Source organism: Squalius cephalus (genome assembly GCF_949319135.1).
Source record: "Squalius cephalus genome assembly, chromosome: 12".
Taxonomy (NCBI): domain Eukaryota; kingdom Metazoa; phylum Chordata; class Actinopteri; order Cypriniformes; family Leuciscidae; genus Squalius; species Squalius cephalus.
The window spans coordinates 35,339,381-35,366,324 of record NC_137133.1 but is presented as its reverse complement, the minus strand read 5'-3'; the positions used below and the strand labels follow the sequence as shown (position 1 = coordinate 35,366,324).

At 35.9% G+C, this 26,944-nt stretch overlaps 1 protein-coding gene across 1 annotated transcript in view; it reads right to left on the bottom strand.

The window, feature by feature from the left end:
• The window catches only part of fut8b (fucosyltransferase 8b (alpha (1,6) fucosyltransferase)), a 120,970-nt gene extending 94,750 nt beyond the window's left edge, over positions 1–26,220 (bottom strand). Inside the window, exons 1-3 of the mRNA XM_079888844.1 lie at positions 26,161–26,220; positions 25,662–25,756; positions 24,883–25,003 (exon numbers count right to left, since the gene is read on the bottom strand). The gene's annotated coding sequence lies outside the window, so the exon portion shown is untranslated. The remainder of the gene's footprint in view (positions 1–24,882; positions 25,004–25,661; positions 25,757–26,160) is intronic.
• Positions 26,221–26,944: the final 724 nt, after the last annotated feature.

Sequence of the window (26,944 nt, the reverse complement as noted above, 5' to 3'; positions counted from 1 at the left end):
AAGTTTGGAAACATTACTATTTTTAATGTTTTTGAAAGAAGTCTCTTATGCTCATCAAGCCTGCAGTTAAAAAAAAAAAGAAAAGAAAAAAAAACAGTAATATTATGAAATATTATTACAATTTAAAATAATGGTTCTCTTTTTTAATATATTTTAAAATGTAATTTATTTTTGTGATGCAAAGCTGAATTTTCATCAGCAAGTACTCTAGTCTTTGGTGTCTTATGATCCTTCAGAAATCATTCTAATATGATGATTTGATACTCAGTTATTATCAATGATGGAAACAGTTGTGCTGTTTAATATATTTTTTTGGAATACTTTTTCAGGATTCATTGATGAGTAAAACGTTAACAGCATTTATTCATAAAAACAGCATTTATTCAAAATAAAAACATTTCTAACAATATAAATCGTTACCATCACCTTTTATCAATTTAACGCATCCTTGTTGAATTAAAGTACTATTTCTTTAAAAAAAAAATAGTTATTGTTCCCAAACTTTTGAACGGTAGTGTATATTGTTACAAAAGATTTCTATTCTAAATAAATACAGTTCTTTTTAACTTTTTATTCATCAAATAATCCTGAAAAAAGTATCTCAGGTTATAAAAAAAATATTAAGCAGCACAACTGTTTCCAACATTGATCATAAATCAGCATATTAGAATGATTTCTGAAGGATCATAAGACACCAAAGACTGGAGTACTTGCTGATGAAAATTCAGCTTTGCATCACAAAAATAAATTACATTTTAAAGTATATTAAAAAAGAGAACCACTATTTTAAATTGTAATAATATTTCATAATATTACTGTTTTTTGTTTTTTTGTTTTTTTTAACTGCAGGCTTGATGAGCATAAGAGACTTCTTTCAAAAACATTAAAAATAGTAATGTTTCCAAACTTTTGACTGGTACTATATATATATATATATATATATATATATATATATATATATATATATATATATATATATATATATATATATTATTTATTTATTTTAGAACAACATTTTAATTTACAATGGCATGCCAATATAAAAGGAGGGAATACAAATCAAACATTCTGTAAATCCTAAATGTTACATCAGAAGGTACATAAATAATTGCTAAAAAATTGATTATATAAATCGATTATAAGCTAAAACAGTTAAGAATTAGCCTACAGCCACAAAAATGTTATATCTAAGCCATTTACAATAGTTTGTAATCTTAGCATTTTCAACATTAAAGCGTTAAAAGGCACCTTCACACACACATCTGTACACAGCATCTCCTTAAATATGAGGAATATGGTCATTCAAACCAGGTATATTTTGGAAGACAAAGTAAAAGAGGGTCGGAGATGGTACAAAAAAAGAGAAAAATCTGGATTTCATGTTCACCTGCAAATGTTCTAGGCGTACAGAAAAAGATGAAGTCGTCAAGCCACAAAAACAGAGTATTGTGAGATCTAACAATCTCATGTTTTGAAACTAAAACTTTGTGGCAATTATATCCCTTCTGGAAGAGAACATTTGCACAGAAGCTGGTCCATATCGTCTGTAAATCAGCTTGGTCAAGAGTGAACTGCACAACACCAGTGCAATGCAATAAATACTACTTTTAATGAGTATAGCTGAAAGCAGACGATTATGAACACGACCATTTAGTTTGAAGTAAATCATCACAAACACACTCAGGTTCAGTTTGGAGAGTGGGAGTGAAGTGAGCCTCTGCAGTTCAGACCTTTAACAAGGCAAATGTGTTCATATTTCATGAGAATGTGCTGATTGCTTATAACTGAAAACCTGCCAGAACTATCGAACAGCACAAACACGCACATCATCATTAATTAAAGAGCACAACAGAAGCTGAATTCAACTGGAAGAGCATTATTCACCGGGGACGCCTTCCTCTGAGCTCTGATTTACAGCATTCCAGAGAAAAAGCACACTTTTCTTTGAAGTCGAAGAACCATTTAATATCCTGCTTTGCTGCAAATGAATCTAGTGCAAATCTGACAAACCAAATCAAGCTGAAACATCAGAGCATCCCTTTTAGTGCATGAAAACTTGAATAAATGCCCTGATATTGTGATGGTGGTTATTAAGAGAAATAGTGTGAGGATGGTGAACACAGATGAGATCTGCTCATATGTACATACTGCCATCTACTGTCCACTTAGTCTCATTACAGTTATGCACGTTTTTACACGTTATTAAAACGGATTGTGTTCACATGTACAGCGTTCAGTTTACATGCTTAGAGTTAGCAACACTCAAAACACCTTTTTTCAAGATTTACACATTTAATTTCATAGTAGAATTCCATAAAATTGAATTGAATAATCCTTACATATATTCTTATTATGAATTAAGCATTTTAAAAACTATAAATCTTAATGGAACAAGGGAATGGATCATTTAGTTTATGTGATTCGTATTCATACATTTAAACATTTTATTCATACGTTTAAGTTCAAGTTTAAGATTTACACAAAATGTTTTATTAAGCTCTAGATTTTAAAATTCGTTATTCATAATATGAATAAGGATTATTCAGTTCAATTTGATGGAATTTTACTGTTGATTGAATATTGAAAAAGGGCTTCATTTATTATTTTATTTTTCTAGTGCAAATCTAGATTTAAGCCAATATATATATATATATATATATATATATATATATATATATATATATATATATATATATATATATATATATATATATAATGTAAAGACACATGAATCCTCTGGTCTCCTCTTATAAAGACTTTTATAATAAGTTGTTTTCTGTGCAGCAAATGTGCTGTCTTCATTCATCTGAATAATGAATAGACATAAATTCTGTCTAATTTTAACAGTTATTGTTAACACGCTGTCAGAGTTTTTGTTTTTGATAAATGAACACCCTTGTGTGCTCTCTGCGGGATCACAGCCTCATAAATAATGAAAATTAATGCAAATGCAAATAAAGCGCAGGATGAAGCAGAAATAATCTAATAGAAAACATGTTCCACTGAGAGATGCCGGCTGAACTAGCTGTTATAAACCCGATGCTGTCAGTAAGATGTATTGATATAATCATTTCCATCAGAGGAGGGTAAATGATACTTAGAGCAAAACGCATGAAATAATAGCCCATGTTATGTCTAAAACTTAACTTAACTAAATTACCTGTCCGTCCCAAACTTAATTTAAGAAAAGCAACAGAAGAATGAGTAAACAAGTTGCAAAACATGCCTTTTACACCATGCATATCCATATATACACTAACATTTATCTAAAACGAGAAATACAATGTTAGGGATCAAACCAATTTGCATGCATGGCCTATATAAAGAGGTTTTATAAATACTGACATTTTAAATATACGTAACTCTGTGTAGTGGAACAATATAATATCAGTGCCGTGGGTAAATCATACAAGTGCAGCTGATTCTATATATAGCACTGTGATCACAGGGTCATTGATGCACACAATTGGCTTCTTCCGGGTTGCCATGGTGATGTGCGCAGATGTGCAGCGCTCCACTCCTCCTCTAGATGGCAGCAGCGTCTTGAGCTGAATGTGGATCATCATCTGGAGACAGGACAGGGGTTGGGTAATGAAACTGAAACATAATATAGTGTTGGAGGTTTCACTGATTTTACATGAAGGTTGAATTAGCAGAGCAATAGCACAGCTGTACATGAAATATGAACATAAAGGGAGACATATTAATTGTTGGTGTGCGTCTCGCTGGCTCATCTGTGAGCAGGACAGCACGTCTGTGGTGTATTGAGAGTTCGTGTCAAGTGTAATGTCAGATTACGTCTACGCAGGACCAAAAGGAGGAGTAACTGTCAATCCAGACAGCAATATAGTGTCGGCACAGATCCGGGCCACATCTGGCACATGTGGATTCAACGCGTACCGGATGTTTGCCGGATCTGGGCCGACACTATGCTGCTGTTTGGATGCAAGAAGAAGCTGTCGGAAAGGGATGTCCAGGTACTATCCCGGATTACATCCCAAAAACATAAAACCACAGGCTGCCCTACTCATTAAATGAACACCTCGACTCTCGTGTTTCCACCAGAACTGTTCATCTGGAGCTCAGAGTCAATGTTCATGATCGAGCTGCGGATCCAAGGCCAAATGTCAATGTGCAAATCTTGGGCTGTGGTGTTGTTCTCTGATGAGTCCACCTTCACTGTCTTTCCCACATCCGTGTTACGGTGTGGAGAATCCTGCTTTATCTTGGTATTCCCGACTGTGCTTGATAAATGAACTGGCAAGATCTGCCGTTTTCCTCCACCAGTATCGCTGGACACTGTTCTGGAAGAGGAACGCTCAGAATCCCTCTGGACGCTGTGAAGGACTTGTATCTGTCATTCCCAAGATGAATTGACGCTCTATTGGCCACAAAAAAGGAGTCTGTACAATATATTAATAAATGAATGTGATCTAAAACCAGGTGTTTCAGTTTCATTGGCCTATATGTGAAATATCAAACAGAAAGTCTCTCAGAGTATATGTGTGTGTGTGTGTGTGTGTGTGTGTGTGTGTGTAATGCATTAACTGAAAATACTATAATATACAAAAAATGCAATATATGTTTTTGAGTAAAAAAACAAAACAAAAAAACAATACTTGTGCATTTTCTTGGTTTGCTGCATGATGCAATAATATATAAAATAAACTTTAAAGAGATTCTGATGTTGCCCTTTTTTTAACTGGACCATAACTCAAAAACATGTTAAACTCACTCAAATATATAAAGACCCCAGGACTACAAAGATAAGGGATAATGGCAGAAATACAGTTATAGTGTCTGTTTGTGTACGTCCACAAAGATGAAACACCACATGAAATGATATATGATTTGCAAGTAAAGAACAAAGAGAATGTTGCTTCATGAAATTTTCTCTTTCTTTCTTTCTTTAAAAAAAAAAAAAACACGTTATATTGATCTCCTCAAGTGTCTGAGATCTGAGCTCTTCACTGTTTCACATTAAGAATTTGGTCAGATCAAACTAATTTTCCTTATTATTCAGTAATTCACTTTCATGCACTTGATGATGCCTATAGTTCCTGACAGCTGCCATCCCAGCTAAGAAAGAACGTTTTGCTAACGTTGCCATTAAGTTATGAAAATGTTATTTCTTAATGGTCTTAATGTTTATTTATTTCAAGGGAATATTCCATTTTATCATTCTTCAAACTTGCTAGGCTATGAATATTTGAATATTCTCTAAACATTCTTAAATGAGTAGTAGCCTAACTTTTCAAAACATTAGACAAACGTACAACTAAAACATTTCAGAAAAAAACAAAAAACAAAAAAAAACCCTCCATGAACAATGTGTAGCTGAATAATGTTTTTGTGCTAACGTTTTTTTGAGAACATTATACCAGAGACATTTTAAACGAACATTCTATTAACGTCACTAGAAGCACTTTGACAGAACCTGTGCAACGTTCTGGCAAGGTTCTATCATCGTTATGAACAAACGTTCTTCTAACGTTAATATCATTTTCGTTTAAGTTCAGAGAACGTTCCCTGTGGGATCTAAGCAACTGAACTGATTTGGATTTCTCTAGCCTACATATAAGGACCGACACACAAATACTGGGTAAAATAGTCCATAAAAAGCCATAGTATTAGACTGAACTATATTTTAACAAAACTTTTTAGATCTGAATTAAATACAATAATATATTTTAGGATGATTATTTTTTTCATCTGTGACCTTGGGTTTCTGGTAGTGCATTACTGTTTTCCCAATGCATGATGAATGAAATGCTAGCAATAGAGGGTGTTTTTGAAGGCACTTCAGAACAGGGTCACAGCTAATGCTGTCTAGCTACAGCTCACTAGTTTGGAACTGTTGTGATGTCTCAAAGTACTGAAATAAATGCTGTCACAGTGAGCTCTGCTGCTTCACACAAGCGCAGGACTAACTCTAACCGATGAATGAAACATGACAATAACCGCCTGTTGCACACACACAAACGCGACACGACAGGAGAGCATAAATCATCCACGGCTATCAATCAATGTTTCTGACAGGTGTGACATAAACTGAAGCCTATTTACAGTCAACCAAAAACGTATTTGGACACATAAAACGTGAAGTTATGATCGTGCATGATGCTCCTCCAGCCACTAGAGAGCGCTGTTGAGCCTTGATTCAGGGGAGACCGGGAGGAAAGTTACACCTTCTGTTTGAGCATTGCTAACTCAGTGGTTGTTTCTGCTAAATCTCTCAAAATTTAATACATGGTAGACACATTTGTCTACTTGGACGTGTACTACACAACCTTATGTGAGTTCATGTCAAACAAAGAGAGTTCCGTTACAACCTACTCCACTACTGGGGTGAGAACTAACACTAGCTGGGGATAGATGTTGCATACACTATAAAAAAAAAAAAATACTTAAAAAAATTCTATCTATGATCAATAGGTTGTGACAACATATGCTTTAGCTCATCATTTTCAACTTTAATTGAGTTTATATAGTCTTTCTATATTCGTGACTGACAATATCTTGCGATTGACCGTACTTGAGTCTCACACAGACTTCAACATTCAGCATGAAAGTCAAGAGTAAATCTGAAGTAAACAAGGATGATTCAGTGATTGTTTCCCTCCTTAACCCTCAATTTGAACCCCCAGAATGTGATTTTTTTTCCTCCAATGGTTTAAGTCAGGTACTTTGTTTCTTTGTTGACTACTTAAATAAAACACCACCAACCCCCTAACCCCGCCCCTGCCCCTTATACATCCAGAATACCTATTGCACAACTATGGACAAATTAGCAAATCACTATTAAATATCACTGATTGACATAAAATAAAAATAAAATATATATAGTTTTGGTGTTTTAATAGCTTTACATTATAATATTATACAATTTCTTTTAAAAAGGATAGGTTTGGGGTCAATTTGACACTCCCATTGATAGTCTCAGGATGCCTCACTGTTGGCACGACGCAGGGCTCATGGCAGCGTTCACCTTTTCTTCTCTGGACAATCGAGTTTCCAAATGTTCTAATGAGATACAATAACTTTGCACCAGTCTTCTGCTGTCCAATCCTTGTACTCCCTGCAGAATTTCTGTCAATCTTTGATGTTTTTATTGGAGAGAAGTGGCTTCTTTGCTGCTCTTCTTGACATCAGGCCATTGTCCAAACGTCTTGGCCTCGCTGTGTGTGCAGATGCTCTCACACCCTCCTGCTGCCAATATTGAGCAGTTCTGCACTGGTGGTGACACGATTCCCTTGCTGATTCCTCAGGAGGAGAAGGTCCTGGCACTTGCTGGACACTCTGGGACGTCCTAAAGCCGTCTTCACTGCAGCCGAACCTCTATTCTTGAAGCTCTTGATGATCTGGTAAATGGTTCTTTGCAGCTATTTCCTTACATGTGAGGCCATTTTGATGCAAAGATGATGGCTGCACGTCTTTCTTTGGAGGAAACCATTGCTAACAGAAGAACACAATGATTGGAAGCACTTCTTCCTTCCTTTTATTGCAATCATGTGCTGATGATATGATTAGTAAAATGATGTTAGCTGGTCATTTGGTGTCAAGGACAAAAACAGTGAAATTTGGGGTTTTGTGATATGTAAAATGCCTCTGATCACTCTGCACAATAATCTAGAAAAATGTGAATCAACATCATAACAACTGAACAGAGGTGGACAGTAACAAAGTACATTTACTTGAGTACTGTACTTAAGTACACTTTTTAAGTATCTGTACTTTACTTGAGTATTATTTTCTCCGGAAACTTTTTACTTTAACTTCACTACATTTGAAAGACAAATATCGTACTTTTTACTCCACTACATTTGTGTCAAGGTCCTTGAGAAAAAAGAAGTAACGTCAGTCAGGGGATGATTTTGGTTGCAGAGGTTGCATTTTGGTTGGAAATGAAAGTCGGGTTGACGTCTGAACCCGACGTTGGATTGACGTCAGCATCCGACGTTGGATTTTGTTTGGAACGTCTGTCCAACATTGGAGATTAACGTCAATCTGACGTTGGATTCTGACATCAACCTGATTTTCATTTTCAACGTTGGGTTTGGTTTTCTAAATGAGAATTTTGTCATTGTTTTGGTGCACACTAGCTTATAGAAAACAGTAAGGCTAACATATTAATACTAAAAGTCAAAAAACTTTAAATAGGGCACTATTTGAGGGAATAGCCATTTGGGTGTCCGAAACCATTGTGGACGTTATTGAGTTCACTTATTCAATCTCACATTCAATCCCACTACTGGAACTGTGTTCTAGAAATACATTTGATAATGATATGAGGGCAGCCATAGATTCAGAGGCATAAAACTGTAAGTATTACATACAACAATGCAACAATAATAAAACAATGCATTGACATTTACTTTTTACTTTAGATACTTTTAAAAACAAGTACTTCTGTACTTTTACTTAAGTAAAAATCAGTCTTTATAACTTTTACTTGTAACGGAGTAATATTTGACCAGTAGTATCTATACTTTCACTCAAGTAACGAAGTTGTGTACTTTGTCCACCTCTGGAATTGAAGCAGCAAAATGTTCAAATTTGTCCAAATTTTGGACACTGTCATTCAAGTTGGACCATAATAACGTTTCATTTTTGGAAGGTAGTTTATCTGCTAGACAACATGAGGGTCAACACTAGGAGTCTAATGCTCTTCTGAGGAGGATGCCTCATAATCTGGGTCCTCCTCAACATTATCGACTATCTCAGACACATTCTCCTCTGTCACTGTCACTTTCAAAGAACTATGCCAAAATCTAATTGACAGAAAACCTTTGCTTGGAGGTCATTTTCAATTGAGAGAGAGCATAAAGAGAGAGCTCAAATATAAGTTTATATTATGTTTTCCCCTCCCCCCACAGCACAAAATATCAAAGTTCTTGCAAGAATTATGTTTTCCCTTCCTTGGAAATATAGAAATGGCACTGGAAGTATCTAATTTCTTGTGAGAATTATGATTCCCCCCTCCACTATATCGTGTGAACTATCCGTGGTTCTCGCAATACTTCGGGTAGGCCTATGGTAATGTTAGGTTAGGGTCCTAAAGCAGAGGGAAGTTTTTTGAAGATCATAAAATCTCAAGTTACAATGACCTCAATATCATCCAAAACAAATGTGTGATTTGTGTCAAATCACCAATGTGTGAACAAAAAAAAAAAAAAAAAAATTTCTTATATGTTTTACACAGCAAAATGAGCCTTGGGTCAAATTGACCCCAAAGAACACCGATGCTACAAAATGTATACAGAAAATGGAAACACATATCATCAAGTTAATTTTATGTTTACCCAGTTGTGCCCATTAAATTAGGAAAAGTCTTTAAACTTTCTTATTTTATTTTATTTTATACTTTCACTTAACTTAGTTAAGTAGAGTTTACTTGATTCCATATGTGAAATTTATTTAAAAATGTATGCGTGCAAAAACTTGCCAAAGAAAAATTAAGTAAATTTGTTTTTTTTTCAGTGAAGGTTAGGCTATTGTTAAAGTGTGTGGTAAGATTGTCTAGCCTGGCAAGCCAGACCTACATCAAGATGTTAGGTCTGGCAACTCACCATAGACACGGCTCAATCCGAGGGGCGGGATAAACGGCTGTCTTTCAAATTCCCTCTGCACGCAATAGGACAGCGCTTCAACCAACCAGAGCGTTTTCCCAACAGCGGAGCTTACGTTAGTTGATAGATTCAACTTTTGAATCTGGCCGGCAAAACTACGAACACATCTTCCTTTTTTAAGAATGACTAAAGCCTGGTTCACACGGCAGGATAATTAGGCTGATTTTAGCCCCGATTCACCCCTTCCGACAATCTTAAGGATGCTCCGATTATCGTAAAATAATCTGATCAGATATTCCTGCCATGTGTGGTGTGTTAAGACTGCTCTCGTCTGCTCGGAAGGACGTCAGCAAATCGGGGATATCCAACATGTTGGATTTTTTTGGCCCGATTTCTCCTTGTGTGTGGTGTCCCCCGGGGACAAACGAGCACGCAGCCTGTGGACTGTGGCGTGTAGCCAATCAGAAAGCGAGGTGACGAGGCGGCGAGGAAGCACCGGGAAACAAAATCAAAACAGCCGGCGGCATTGCGCACCAGAAAGTCCGGTGAGCGTCTTTTGATAACGTTTTTTTCCAGTTAAAAACAAACTACAAACTATTGCCACTGCATCCTCTTCGTCCACCATGATTGTTTACTCTGAAGTCACGTTTGATCTCGAAGGATTTTGCGAGATTTCCCGTCTGACCTGAATGCTCGGGAGTCAAATCGGTTCGTGTGTGATGTGTTGATTTTGCCGTATGGCTGCGCACCACACACTGTACGACCAAAACTGTTAGACCCGTGATTTTTTATCGCCATGTGTGGGGTCTCTCAGGTTTGGAAAATCGGCCGACAATTTTAAAATCGTCCCGTGTGAACCAGGCTTTAAGTGTCGTTCTTTGCTCTATTCTCAAAGAAAAACTTAACTCCATGTCCTCCAGAGTCGCGGCCAAAGCCGATTCGAAAGACTGTTCTCCAGCAGCAGCTCTTCTTTGTTTTCAAGTAGCAGGGAACCGTCGCAACTCTGTCGTCATTATGTTAAGCCCGCCCCGCCTACTCTATACACGATGTGATTGGCCTGACCCAATTTAGGTTTTTACAGCTCCGAAAGTCAACGGAGCTGTATACATTTTGCTGCCGCTAGGGTGCGTCTAGATTTCTAGGCTAAAGATTGTCGGCACCACTTTGAATGATTTGAATAATTTGTATAAAGTCTGAGGAAGGCAGAGTTAATTATGAAAGATTCCATTTTATAAACCCATGTTGACTCAATATTCAATTCCCATTTGTTTAATTTCTTGTTGTCTTGAGTTGTTTTCCACCTGTGAGATTTAACCCAGCGCTTATAAACCACTAGATATCTTCCTCAACTCGCTGTCTCTCGCCTGGTCTCTGCACCTGTAATCCGGCCTGGCTGATAAAGCTAAGGTTAGTTACAGTACCACAGCTCTTATCACTGAAGTCCAGGTTCACTCCCTCGAGTAGGTAGTGTTAGTTCTCAGTGTTAGAGTATTAGAACAGAAATCCTCCTCTAGAAAGGTTTGGGAATCTCAAGTGGATTTCAGCCAGAGCCAGGCGAGAACAAGGCTAGAGTTCATCTGGGATTTCATGTTAAGATCGAAAGTCTTTGGAATCGATGTATTCTTGTGTGGGCTCTGCCAACTCTCACGCATTCAGAGCGAAACTCACGCGATTGACACTTTTCACACGCGCTCTCACGCCACACATCCATTTTCTCACGCACAGAAAAATCACGAACCAAAGAGGACACTGACACCGCGACAGAGAAGGTTACTTTTGATATGAAACTAATTCTCATCTCTCAGATTCTGTCAATTTTATTGAAATTCAAACAATAAATACCGTTTTTGGCGCTTGTAAATGTGACGACAGATCGTTGTAGCGCCTCAGTTCAAGCGGCATGTGAACCAATCATCTAACCTTAGTAAATAAACACGAAAGAACAATGGGCATGTTGAAAGAGACAGTAGGCTACAACTTAGTGAAATGTACAGACCCTTTCCAAAAAATTAGAATATCATGGAAAAGTTTATTTATTTCCATAATTCCATTCAAAACGTTAAACTTCCATAGATTATGGATTCAGGGCCCACAACTTAAACGATTTCAAGTATTTAGTTGTTTATTTGTACATAATTTGGGCTTCCAGCTCATAAAACCCACGAAAACAGGATTTCCAAAAATTAGAATATTACATGAAATCACACAGTAATTACACAGTGATACCATGGTCATTGAACCAGGTTTTGGTTCTTTTGGCAGTGTGGGCACGTGCAAATCCTGCTGGAAAATGAAGGAAGCATGAAGTGCTCTGAAAATGTCCTGGCGTTGACTCTGGATTTAATAAAGCACAGTGGACCAAAGTCCTCTTTTCTGATGAGAGCAAATTTTGCATCTCATTTGGAAACCAAGGTCCCAGAGTCTGGAGGAAGAATGGAGAGGCACACAATCCAAGATGCTTGAAGTCCAGCGTGAAGTTTCCACAGTCTGTGTTGGTTTGGGGAGCCATGTCATCAGCTGGTGAATCTATAATCTATGGAAGTTTAACGTTTTGAATGGAATTATGGAAATACATAAACTTTTCCATGATATTCAAATTTTTTGGAAAGGGTCTGTATATGCCTCATACATAATTTCAATCAATCAGTGTTTCTCAACCGCGGAAAGACGTCAATAAAACAGCTGGAGAAAGTAATTTAATGACCATAGCATGTTAGCTGGCTAGAAAAATTAGCTATAGAGAGGAGTGGCTATTTTGTGCAACATATTTATTGTATTTTTACTTATATCCATAAAATATTATAACATTGTTTTTATAATAAAAAACACATTATATTTTTGAGTTATTTTTAACCATTAATCATAATACAGCTAATAGCTGACAGTGCTCTCTCCGTATAGCATTAAGTGATTTTTTTTTTCTTGAGAAAAATGAACATGTATTTACTGTACCTAATATGTATCCAAATGAATCGATATTGAATCAAGATCGGAATCAAATCACAAGAATTGAATTGAAATTGTGAAATTTGTGTCAAGCAATAATAAAAACATGAACCTACCAGTCACTGTATACCATGCAAACATTTTAACATGTTGTCACTAAACCTAGTAAAGTTATGTTTAGTTACAAATGTTTTGACAATCACAATACATTTATCGTGATGTAAAAAAATACAACAACAAAAAAACATTGTGCACTACATAAAAGTGCATGTATATCCCACAATGCAATGCACCCAAAAAAACATTCTTCCTCAGTATTTTTGTCTTGTTTTCCGCTTCTTAAGTTAAAAAGAAATTAATGACATGAGGGTGAGTAATTAATGACAGATATACATGTTTGGGGTGAAATATCTCTTGATTTAAGAATGTTTATATATTTCTACTGGAAACATAAAATATTTTGTATAGTGTACAAAACTGATATAGTTTTTCTAGGCTATGTAGTGTGATCACTGAACCAGAGTTAATATCCATTGCAATACTTTGCAACAGGTTTATACTACAAAATACATTATTACACAATATATTTTGTTAAAAATACATGAAATTGAAATCCTCAATGGTGTAATCGTATAAGCAGTATTTAGGCTGATAGTGTGCAGTAAGCAAGAACACTGTTTAAATGTTAACAATGAGACACACCTAGACAGATTCCAAATCAGGAAAAGCACTTGATATAAATGCAAGATCCTCAAAACATTATGCATCTGGAAGTAGGTTGACTCATTAGCAGAAACAGGTGTGGTGGTAACTATAGCAACTACTCAGTACTGAGGTGAGGCTTCTGCAATAGCAAAACTGAGATGCCTAAAAAATCTGCATATTAGAATGATTTCTGAAGGATCATGTGACACTGAAGACTGGAGTCACGATGCTGAAAATTCAGCTTTGCATCACAGAAATAAATTATATTTTAAAGTATATTAAAATAGAAAACCATTATTTTAAATTGTAAGAATATTTTACAATATTAAGTTTTTTTTCTGAATTTTTTATCAAATAAATGCAGGCTTGATAAGCATAAGAGACTTCTTTCAAAACATTAAAAATAGTCATATGTATATATATATATATATATATATATATATATATATATATATATATATATATATGAAGAGTTCAGATGCAAAAGCCTCTAAGTGCCATCTGAAATTTTTATCAAGCTTGTATATTTAAATTCAGTAATTTCACTTGAATGGCAATGAAAATTACCTATTCATGTCATTAAATATACGAGCTTGATAAAAATGATCATTCTAGAAGAAAATTTCAGATGGCACTTAGAGGCTTTTGCATCTGAACTCTTCCTATATATATATACAGTATATATATATACACTTGTTCATATATATTGATTGTTTAGTATGGGACATGGAACAGGACAGAGAGTCTGACTGTGACGGCTTGAATCTTCCTGAATCTTTGATCACATCTGGTCCTCAGAGTCACTGGTGTCAGTATCATCAAAGGACGAGGAAAAACATGTTTAATCAATTTCCTCTCACTCTCTCTCCTGTTCTGAAAAAAAAAAAAAAAAAAAAAACTGGACTTGAAGCTCCGACTCTAAAGGTCTCAGGCAGTCGAGTCCCTCGGGTCGCAGAGTTCACGTCTAACAGAGTAATTACCTCCAACGCTTCAGGAAACATACAGCACAACGCTCGGGGAAAAGCACAATCATTGTACAGCTTCACCTTGGAATGTCAGCGGTGGAAACCAGGCCCGGCTCAGCTCTCATTAACCAGCGTTTGGGATCAGATACAGCAGATCTTTTTCTCTTCGGGATCTCGGAGTAATTACCTCTGGAGTTTCCCTGTTATACTGAGAGGATTTTACTAGAAATAGAGACAAAAGTTTTGTTTGCAGTGCAAGGTTGTTACGCAATCTCTAAAAAAAGCTGAATCTAATAAATAGATGTGACATTTCATGCTGGATGAAGTACAAAAGATGAGGTGCCAAAAAGTCTAATGCTACAAAACTCAAAATAACATCAAGATCTATGGAGACGAGGTGGAAAAGCTGGAGCACATGATGTTACACTGTTAGACCTTTCTGTAATTTCTACAGTTATTTACTTTAAATCACCCAGTATTATACTGCTATTTCTCTTAACAGTAAATAACTGTGATTCCCATTGCATCATGAGAATTTTCTGTGATGTCAAACTGAAGACTGAATTCACTTCACAGAGAGAGAGAGAGAGAGAGAGAGAGAGAGAGAGAGAGAGAGAGAGAGAGAGAGAGAGACTTTTTAAACAGTGTTGCCAGTAAGTTACTGTAAAAAACCCTTGAAATGTCTAACAGTGTATAACAAGAGAAAATCATATACGTGCTCTCATGATGAAATCTGTTCCTAAACTTATGCGACCTGATAAAATACCTTTCATATTATTGCATGTTATGCTTATTAAGAATATTACACTATTAGCCAAATGCTATGCATTGAAGTAGGTTTTACTTAAGCAGAATTGCAAGTAAATTTAACAAATAATTACAATGAAACGTCAAGCAATTAAACATGACATTTTTTCAAGACTTAAAGTATTTTCCTGTAAAACACATCATCTTTGTTTTATTTAGTACTTCACAAAAATCTTTTTTTTTTATGGTGTGTTATTGTCAAACTCTATTGGTATCAATTATGAATCAAGTGTCTCATCTGATTCATGTGAGAAATGCTATTTGTGTAGTGGAGGAAGATCGTTTCAAATCAGTCACTTTCAGATTTCTTTCCAGTTAAGATGCTGCCTTAGAAGGCAACTGCCTATAGGGAGTAAACAGCAAGGGAACTCACTAGGGAAATCACAGAACTCAAACTAATTACTTCAATATCAGACAGACCGACAGAGAACAAATGTTGGATTTTGAGCGGCTGGGCTGTAAAGCATCTCCATGATCAATACTCTCTCTCTCTCTCTCTCTCTCTGTGCGTGCGTGCGTGCGTGCGTGTGTGTGTGTGTGTGTGTGTTCAATCATCATATGGCTCTCTAACGCTCCAGCAGGGAGAAGTACGGCATCTCGTCATCAGAAAAACTAAGCACAGTCTCAACACTGTGATGAACTCGTGCTCCAAAGACACTCTGAAAATACATATACATATATATATATATATATATATATATATATATATATATATATAATTGTCCTAATTATCAATGTATCAGAACAGAATAAGATGACTGTAGTAAAGAAGCATCCATATATACAGTAGTGGCCAGAAATGTTATGTCATGTTAGGACTAGGAACATTTACATTTTTTTAACCTTTACTTAAATATTAAAAATGTTGTAAGCATATTGCATAGTTGTGCTTGTAGTCAATTGTTTTATTTGTGAAAACACACTGAAACATGCCGACACAATTTTTGAATTTATGAACATGCAAAAACTAGAGAGAGAACTAATGAAATATTAACAACTGATGGTGTATTCAATGTATATATATATATTTTTGCATAGTAATATAAAACCTGTGGCTATATTTTGCCGTTTTTTTTTTTTTTTTTTTTCTTTCAGAAAAACACGTTAAGTTTAGTGTTTTGTTTTTCCTTCAAATTTAAAATATTTAAAATATAAATATTTCAAATATAAAATATTTCCACCATATTTTGATGGTTTATTCAAACTTGTAGGGTCATAGAAAACAAATATCACATTTGAACATCATTTTGGGCCATATATATTAAAGAACAAATGCTGTACCAGAATATTCCTTTAAGAAGCACTTTATTTTGATGGTCGCTTTGCAAATACGTCAACTCACTTTTTTCTTGGCGCACAGACTTTACTGACTTGTTTCTTGGCATAAAGTACAGAATTATTGACTGTAAATCATGAATTTCCAGGCACAAGTGACATGTTTCCTGAGAATGGGATATTGAAAGTCTTCTCCGAGGACAGAGTATCAGATGTCAGATGAGTGGTGGCAGGGATGTTATAACCTTCATCTCTCCTGTGGCAGGTCAGTTTGTCCAGGATTCAGGAATGAATCCGGCTGGCTTACGGCTGAACCCCGGCCGGCCCTCAGTTCACACGCATTCACTGATTTACTTCCATAACTACAACCATGCAGAAATACAGCACTGATTTCATCTCACCATCCGCCCACTAGTGTGTTTACACCTCACCTGTGACCTACGACCTGTGCAACTTCCTTACTTCATCAGACTGCATCTCTTTTCTCTTTCTCTTCTTAATGTTTTCCTGTAAAATCAACACGGTCCACTTTAACACATTCTCTTGACTATAAGTAATGTTGCACCAACAAACACAGTAACAGACTGGCAGGGTTCGGGTTAGTTACTTATAGTCAGCAGAACGTCTGTTGGAGGAAGAGTTAGAAGAGTTAGCAGATATTCTAAAGAGAGTTAGTTGACATGCAATCAACAGAATGTTCAAAAGAGACCACCAAAATAAAGTGTTACCAAAAACACTGGTAGAAAAGAGCATAATTAATACAGTTTTTGTAGGATATTCTCTCTGTTTCATCTAGATCTGGTTTTGTTGGTTTCAGAATTTTATTTTTGTGAATTACGACATAATTATGTCACTCTAATGACAGTATCGTCATATTTTGCAATATATGTTGTGTGAACAATAAAACCTCAACACTTTATTCAAAAATATTTAAAATTGTGTTTTTAGGACTTCCTAAAAACTAATAAATGTCAGACTGGGGCAAGTTGTCAATTTTTTTTCATATTTTTGCTGTTTTATGAATTTTTTTCCCTGGTGTGACAACATGCCCCAAATGATCAATGCGTGTTCATCGAACCATATTTATAAAGATAAATAATTAAAAATATTCGTAAGTATAAATATTTATAAATAAAAAAATTATACAAAAAAAAAAAAATATATATAATAATAATAATAATAAATTAAATAAATAAATACATACATCTTTTTAGACACCATGTATCTATACACACTTAAACCCACACAAAGTGTGGCAACTAGACCTCGTGTGCAATCAATCAATTAGTGTAATAAAGTTCACGTATGCAATACAATTAACAACATACAACCACAAATATTTAAACATTATAATAATACACTATTATAAAGCATGGTGCTTAAAATCAAAGATGTTGTTTTTTTTAGAGATTGTGCTGAAATAAGTATGTTATTGGGTCATGGCTAGCAAAGTGTAAAAACATTAATAGTGGGTAGAAAAAAAAATCCTGTCAATTGAATACAAATACATATTTTCCATATTTTAATAATTTGTTTTGCCTTTAATACAATTACAATATAAAATGTATATCTCATACAACACATGAAGACTTCAGATGCATAAGCCTCTAAATTTTCTTCTAAAATGATAATTTTTATCAAGCTTTCACTTTAATGACAATTAATATAATTATTATGCCATTAAAGTGAAATAACTGAACATAAACATATAAGCTTGATAAAAATTATCATTCCAGAAGAAAATTTCAGATGGCACTTAGAGGCTTTTGCATCTGAAGTCTTCATATACTGTATAAAATATACATTTTACTTTATATTTTAGGACAGGGTTCCCTCATACTGTAAGTGGATCATTGGAAAAGTTGTAGAAGTCCTGGCTTGTACTGGTGTCAGGTGTTATTGAAATGAATCACCACTGCATCGTTCATGCTGAGAATCTCTGCGCTGCAGTAATGACACCAATTAAACGAATTATCTGAGCCATTATCAGCAGTGTGCGCTCCCGCTGCCAGAGCCCACGCCTCACACCCACACTTTCATTACTGCACTTCATTGACTTGTATTAATAGTAAGCACAGAGTACATCGAGCGCTTTGTTTTCATTCTGTGCCACTGTGACTTTGAGACAAATTAGCAGATGTGAAAGATACACGGACTTTCCTCTCGACGCTTGATCTTCAACTCAAGCCATCTGTGCAGTTTTCTTAACTTCTCCTCTTTCACTTCGTTTAGAACCGTGGTGCACATATTTTGAGAAAGCTGCCATAAAATGGAAATACAAAAACATGCCAACGCTTGATTTCAAACAAGAATATATGAGTGGTGCCAAAACTCAATATCATAATGCTAAAATGTTGCTATGTGTTTGATAAGATGTTCTGCTGGTTTTTAGCACAGTGCTGCAGGATCTTTTACACCAATTTGATCATCTACCAGCAAAAAAGAGTCAATCTGATGACTTATTAAAGCAACACCACACACACACACACACACACACACACACACACACACACACACACACACACACACACACACACACACACACACACACACACACACACACACACACACACACACACACACACACACACACACACACACACACACACACACACACACTCTCTTGTAAATCTATCTTTATGAGGACATTCATTGACACAATGCAACCTCTAGCCGCTTACCCTAACCTTCCCCATCACAACTAAGTGCCTAACCCGACCCCTGACCCTAAACCGACCCTTAACCTCATTATAACCCTATCCCTAAAACTTGACCCTCAAACAGGCCTTTAAAGGCTTTCAGAAAGTGAGGACCGGCCAAAATGTCCTCACTTTATTTACTCTCGTTGTCCTCACTCCAATGGTCGAAAACTCAAACTGGTCCTCACAAAGATAATTGTACACACACACACACACACACACACACACACACACACACACACATGAAATGTTGATCTACCAACTTATACTACCTTTGTAATACATTAACAACCTCCAAAAACACTTAACACCATCACATGACACTGAAGAGATGCAATAAACATTAATAGAACATAAAACCCTAATGTGCATAACCGATGAGAAAAAAACTGTTATTTCAACGAAAATACATCAAATGTGAAGTGTCATGAAGGAAATTCTGGGAATGTCAATTTGTGGATTTTCACTGTATAAATAACACAATAACTTGTTCTTTTCACTTCCAAAAACAGTAAATTTAACAGTATTTTACTGTAAAACTACATTAAATGTAAGGTTAGATCTATTACAGTGTTTAACCATCTAGTGAGGAAACTTACTTTTAACCAATTACAAGGTTTTTACAATCGCATTTTTACAGTCTTTTACTGTACAGATCATTTTTCACACTGTAGAGATGCAGCAAATTTGATTCATTAGTCATTTTTGCTAAAACAAATATCACTATTATTATAGTTTGTATGTAAGGTTTGAACAAACCAATAAGCTCAACAAGAAATCAATTTTGACTTATTTTTTGGTACCACTTTACAATAATGTCCTATTAGTTGCACTGTAAAATAGTTTCCCCTTTAGCTTAAAAGCTTCACTCAGTTGCTGCCTTAAATTAAGTTAAATTAATGTTGTCATGACTTATTGATCATATCTTTTTATTACAGTTTAACTAAAATTAACACATTGAGCAATACATTTGTATTTATTAATCTTTGATAACAATAGTTAATAAATACTGTTCATTGTTAGTTCATGTCAGCTCAGGTTCATTAAAATAATATTAAAAGACACAACTTTACATTTTAATACGGTTTTATTAAATGTTGAAATTAACATTAACTAAGATTAATAAATGTGTTAGAGGTATTTCCCATTGCTACTCCATTAATTATTGTTAACAAATGAAACTTTACTTTGTGTTAGTGTTAGGTTTTTGTTTCTTTCCTGGTCTTATCCTGAATGATTTCTGTATATATTTGAAATTTTTATTAATGCAAACATTTTCATAGAAATATATTCATTAAATATTTTTGCATTTGCAATCAAAATGCAAATTGTTCTTATATAAGAACAGTTTATATAACAATGTATAATAACAATGTATATAGATTGTTAAGCGTTCAGCAGTGGCCGTCTGCAAAGCCCCATAACGCAGATTTCAGCTTCCCTGGAGATGTCAACACACATGTAACGGGATTGGCTTGATTTATTAAGCTTGTCCGGCTGGATAGTTGAGCTAGCAGTTAGTGAGCCATCGATAAGAGCCTGGACAGGCTGGGGACATGCGTAATGTGGCTGCATTGCTTTGGCTCAATGCCTTCACTACATTTTGAAGGTTTTCTGAACAAAGTTGCACCCCGATGTGCTGTAAAACGTGCCTGCGATTTTGGGATTGCTGGTGATTAAATTTAAAACACTGATACCGCTTCAACAGTGCCAAAGTGTGTGTGAAACACAAAAGCTTGTGATTCTGAAACATCTTTCCCCCTCCGATGGCATACTCTCCTCATCTAAACCTCAACAACTCCCGCCCCAGACGCTCTCGTCTTTCATCCACCGCTGGCTGGTGACTCCACGAGAGCTTTAAAACGACAGGCTGTCATGCTCGTCTCGGTTTGAAGTATTCCCATCTTTCCCAACACTTCAGGTTAGCCGCGTGTAAGTCTCACTCAGTCCTTTCTCAGGGAATCGCCAAAGATCGGCGTCTGTGTGGATGAGATCTGCTCTGAAGAAGTTCACCGAAGGTCTTGGGTTTTTTAGGCCTTCCTTCATTTACAGCAACTTTGCTTCTGCGTTGTATGGTTCTCACCGATATTTTGACAAGCATTATAGCCTGGGGAAAGTCAGCCTTTACACAAATTAATTAAACATGCCAAATGTTTTTGAACGAAGTCTCTTCTACTCACCAAGGCTGTATTTATATATATATATAAAAAACAGTAAAAACTAATTAAAATGTCTGTTTTGTACTGTATGTGAATATATGTTCAAATGTAGGCCTAATTTATTCCTGTGATCAAAGCTGTATTTTCAGCATCATTACTCCAGTCTTCAGTGTCACATGATCCTTCAGAAATCACTCTCATATGATGATTTGCTGCTCAAGAAACATTTCTGATTATTATCAATGTTGAAAACTGCTTCATATTTTTTTGTGGAAACTGATACATTTTATTTTTCAGGATTCTCTAATGAATAGAAAGTTCAAAAGAACATCATTCATTTGAAATAGAATCTTTTGTAACATTATAAATGTCTTTAATGTCAAATTATAATAATGCCTTGCTGAATAAAAGTATTCCTTTATCATCATCTAAATCATTCTAATATGCTGATTTAATGCTCATTTCTGATTATCATCAATGATGAAAACAGTTGTGCTGCTTCATATTTTTGTGGAATTTTTTTTTTTTTTCAGGATTCTTTAATGAATAGAAAGTTCAAAAGAACAGCATTTATTGCCTAATTCTGGCATGAAACTCTAGATGGCGCAGGCTGATAGGTCAAACTCATTTGGTAGTGATCAGGTCATTATCTACACAGCACAGCTGATTGGTTGTTGTTGTGTCAGCGGCTAATTAAATACCGGTAGTGTTGCTGTTAGCATTGCAGCGCTTTCAGAAACCCTCCACCTTCCCCAGCTCCACCTGTATAGATCTGCATCAGGGGTTATTTCATGCGTGTTACATGCAGGAGAAGCATGTCTCACAGGCCTTCTGAAGCAAAGCGTTTTTGCAAGAAAAATATCCTTATTTATAACTTTATATACTATAATCACTAGCTTCCTGTAACGGCCGTATGTGAGTCTAGTTTCAACGGAAGAGTGACCTCTGACCCGACGCGTGACGTATCGAGGAACGCGGAAGCACAGAGGAGAGAGTAAAACAAAACACCAGTCACGAATTAGAAGTCTAAAATGAACATTTTTAAAGAGAAATGTCGGAGGAGCTTGAGTTTGTTGCTCAGCATCCCACATGGAAATAACCTATATAAACATATGTTTTGATATAGGTTTTGATATAGGTTTTTAATATATGTGACATATATAAAATTGGCCGTTTTCCTATATTATATGTACATATATGCACATATATGTACATATGTGTACATATATATTTGTGCATACATGTACCTATATAGGTACATATATGCACGTATATATGTGTGCATATATGCACGTATATATGCACCTGTATGTTCACCTATATATGCACCTATATGTTAACCTATATGTTTACCTATATATTAGTAAAATCCATTATTCAAATCCATAGCTAGGCAACATAAATAAAAGCCCAAAATGTAGAAGTTTACATTATGTATTTACTTAAGAACAATCAAATAGTACAAGAACAAAAATAAGACAAAAAACTGAAAAAAAAAACAAAAAACTTTTTGATCTTCTCAGCTCCGTGAGCTTATTTGATAGATGTGCCTATCTGAGCTGTATGACAGTTGCCAAAGTGAGATATGAGCTACAAAATGATCAGATCCTGCCATGAGCTATATAGGAGACATATCTTGTATGTACATATAGGGCTTATATGTGGATATAAAGAAGCAATACAGGAGACCTATATGGCCTGTATATGCACATATGCACCTCAATTTAGCCTATATGTGGCATATATACGCATATATGCAGCATATATATTATCATATATGTGCATATATGCTGTATATAGGTTTCATATATGCGCATATATCCTCATATAGGTTCTTTCCATGTGGGATTATTTGTTTGAACCGTGAGAGGTGTCTACTCTCACCTAAGCTTACGCTACTAATACATCCTACGTCATGCATCGGGTCAGAGGTCACTCACGGCATACGGCCGTTACCGGAAGCCAGTGATTATAGTTTATAAAGTTATAAATATGGATATTTTTCTCACACAAACACATCGTTTCACTTCAGAAGGCCTTTATTAACTCCTGGAGTCGAATGGATTACTTTTATGATGGATGTATGCGCTTTTATGGGCTTCAAAATCTAAAGCACCATTCACTCCTTATATAAAGCTTGGAAGAGCCAGCTATTGTACATGTTTGGGTGAACAAACCCTTTAATATTCGGCATATTATTGATCTGACCGCACTGACACTATTGGATGAGAACTGAGCTGAGCTGATGATGACATCACTGTTTTCTCCAGAGCTGCTTTCCATAATTGATGAACTTTAGAGTTATTGAACCAAACTGAATCGACACTGAACTGAATTATGATGGTTCACTATTGTCTTTTTAGAACTGCTTCACATCTGAACTGAACTCTGTTTGCGTCACTGAATCATTATTTCCCTGTTTATCCTTGTAAAGCTGCTTTGAAACAATCTGTGTTGTATAAATAGAAATAAAGGTGACTTGAACACTGAAATCCCACGTTTCACCACCCTTCTCCAAACTCCCAAATTCCTCCCTATGGATGCAGGTGTTTCCAATCGTATAAAACATATACAACTCCCCTGACATCCTTTTTTACAGCACTACTAACTCAAGAACTGCTTCTGCTTTTTAAAGCTCTTTTAATGAAACGTTCCTGCCACACACACATCTATTAAAATGTCCATGATGCGCGGGCGTTTACGGAACATTAGCATTGCCGTATTCCTCTTCTCTAAGGTAAGCTGCATGTATTTATTCCACATCTGAACTACACTGACAGAAAATGTGCCCATGGTAATACCACTGGCTTGCTTGACATTATTTGATGGATATGATGATACCATGGTGTACTAGACATGCACTGCTCCATATTCTTTAAAATATCTTGGAGAACCATGTAAATACATTCAGTATCATGGTTTATGTCAAAGTATCATGGTATAACCTACCTAAAAAGATCCCAGGAGGGAACAGAGCCACGTCAGTGCCAACCAGGATGTGTTTCCAAATCAATGTTTCCCGAAACCATATTGTCGCAAATTGGTCGTTCAACCAAGTTGGTTAATGATATCACAGGTGGTGGAGTAATAACTACTTTTAATGAATCTGTTTGAGATCAAATGAATGGTACATTTTTAGCTATACGGACATGGCATCTGAGGACTGTTTCTCATTTTTCTCAGTTATTTCCTCTATTTACAGATTCAATCTCGTTCTTACGTACTAGAGCACGTTCACACATGCGCACTCTTCAAAAACGGTGCTTTAAATCTCTTGACAAACTAAAAGACGTAAATTACATTAGTATGTATTCTAAATAAAAGATACAGATTGTACTGAATGTCAGCTTGCTTATTTTGCTCAAGATAAGGATTTATTGAGTCCACATGTCATGCAAACTAGAAACTACTCTTCTAACCACAGGTCGACGCTGTCGTTCCAAACACACACTTTGCGATGCTGTTTGCGAATGTTCGTTAGAACGATGGTTTCGTGAAACACCGACACGTTGAACTATCCTGATAACGACGGAACTTGTGACCAAAGTTGGCTAACGAAGCTTCTGGGAAACCCACCCCTTTATAAATCACATTTTCAACATAAAACAATAAAATCTGATCATAATGAACGTTTGAGGCTCAAATGCTAATGCTCCGTCTGTTTGCGTTCCTCAGTCTACAGTGTTTTATATGGATTAGTTTGGGTTTGTTCACTATACATGAGGCACCACTTTAGTTTTGAAATGTTAGGTTTTACCTTTTGAAGTCCCAGAGCCGTGTGGAGAGTTTGAGCTTATTCGGAGAGTTGAAAGGTCTCACCATGAAGCATCTTATGAAGACCTCAGCAGAGAGAATCAAACGCTGCCATCACGTTCCTCCTGGGAAGGTCATAAAGGCTACGTTTGAGTTTGGACATCACTGGCTGATTTCATATTCTTTTTATTTCATATTCCTTTCTTTCTTTCACTTCAAAGACAGCCTTTTAGGACTAGTAGCCTACAACAAAATGAAGAGAAAAGGATGAACATCAGATGGGTCATAGAAGAAAACTTAATATTTAAGACTGGGCTCCTCTGAAATACACAAGTGTGAATTTGAATTGAATTGGACACACTCCCACACGAAGTTTAAGAAGACACATTTTCTGAATTCCAACACAACAAAATGAGCAGGAACAGAAACGTCTTGGCTGTTTGTTGAATGTTTCCAAGAATTCTGGGAAAAGAAGTTTTCTTCCTCCACGGTCCATAAAATTACAGTGACTAAAGCTGTTCACTTTGTAGTTAATCTGAAAGATAATTATGATTTATCATTATTAATGTGAATTCTAAACAATCATAGAAAATGTGTACATCCAAAAACTTATTAAAATCAGGTACAGTATACAACCAAATAGAGAGAAAACTTTACAGCAACTTTAGTGCCCCTTTCAAGACTTCATTTCATGTCCCAGTTTTAGCTTATGGTTTTACTGTCTTCTCCACCATTAAAGGGTTAGTTCACACTAAAATTTAAATTCTGTCATTAATTACTGACCCTCATGTCGTTCCAAACCCGTAAGAAATTCGTTCATCTTCAGAACACAACTGAAGATTTAATCCACATGAATTGAGCGGTTTAGTCCAGATTTTCTGAAGGGACACAATCGCTTTATATGATGAACAGATTGAATTTAGGCCTTTATTCACATATTAAACATGTCCTCTGTTAGAACCCCAAGCGATCCCATTGGCTCAAATAACTTTTAATAGGTACTCTCTTTAGCGCCTGCTTCCTACAAAATCATGTTATGATAAATGCTGTTCGAACTACTTTTAAATGACCATTAACGTCAGTATTAGCTTATGTACTGGCATAGCATACAGATACCCGATTAGCCTGATAGCTTAGTTTATACATGCATTTGCACTTGTAAGTAACAGTAACTGTTATTTTCAGTTAATCCTTGAAGAAATGTATGCTGAGGTCGATTTATTTGTAAAAGAGGCTGAACTGTAATTCCTTCAGCAATTAACTGAAAATAACAGTTACTTACAGTTGAGCATGAAACCAAACGTTATCCAACAAGGACTTTTGTAAGACACACCCAGCAAGACATGTTGATATGCTACCTGAGCGGTAGCCATACTCTCTTCCTCTACTCGTCAACTAACTTTAACTAAACCCAGCATCATTCAACCGCCCCCTAATGGTGAGGAATGAAATTGAGAGATACAACAGGCTGGAAGTCTGTTGCAAGTGGACAACGCTAAATACAAGTGTAAACAGGGTTGGGGTTGTAACACACATGGACTAAAAGTCACAAAACTCCAGTTATGATTTCACGTTTTTTTTTTAAAGAACACAGCAGTGAAGTGAAGTGGAGTAATAGCCCTCAAAGGACCAACACACTTCAGCAGGACCAAAACTGACCCTGAGGATTTATAAGTGAAAGAGTCAGTCAGAAAGGCAGGGTGGAAATCGATGGATCTCGGGGTGTGAAGCTGAAAGGCAGAAGAACACAGACAGGATTGAATCAGAGAACCAGACTTTAAAAAGAAAACACAACTGCATTCACCACCTATTTGGCCTCCATAATGTGACATTCTTCAAAGTCTGGGGGGTTCCTGAGTTGATGAAAAGGTAATTATTAAATGGAATATACATTAAAATACAGTATATCGAAATAAAACATACATATAGATTATGAAGTCAAATGCCACGATTAATAAGGTCGCATTTACACTGCAGGTCTTGATGCCCAATTCCGTTTTGTTGACTTCGTTTATCCGTTTTTTTAGGCGACCAGCTAATATCTTCTTTTAAAAGAGACCCATATC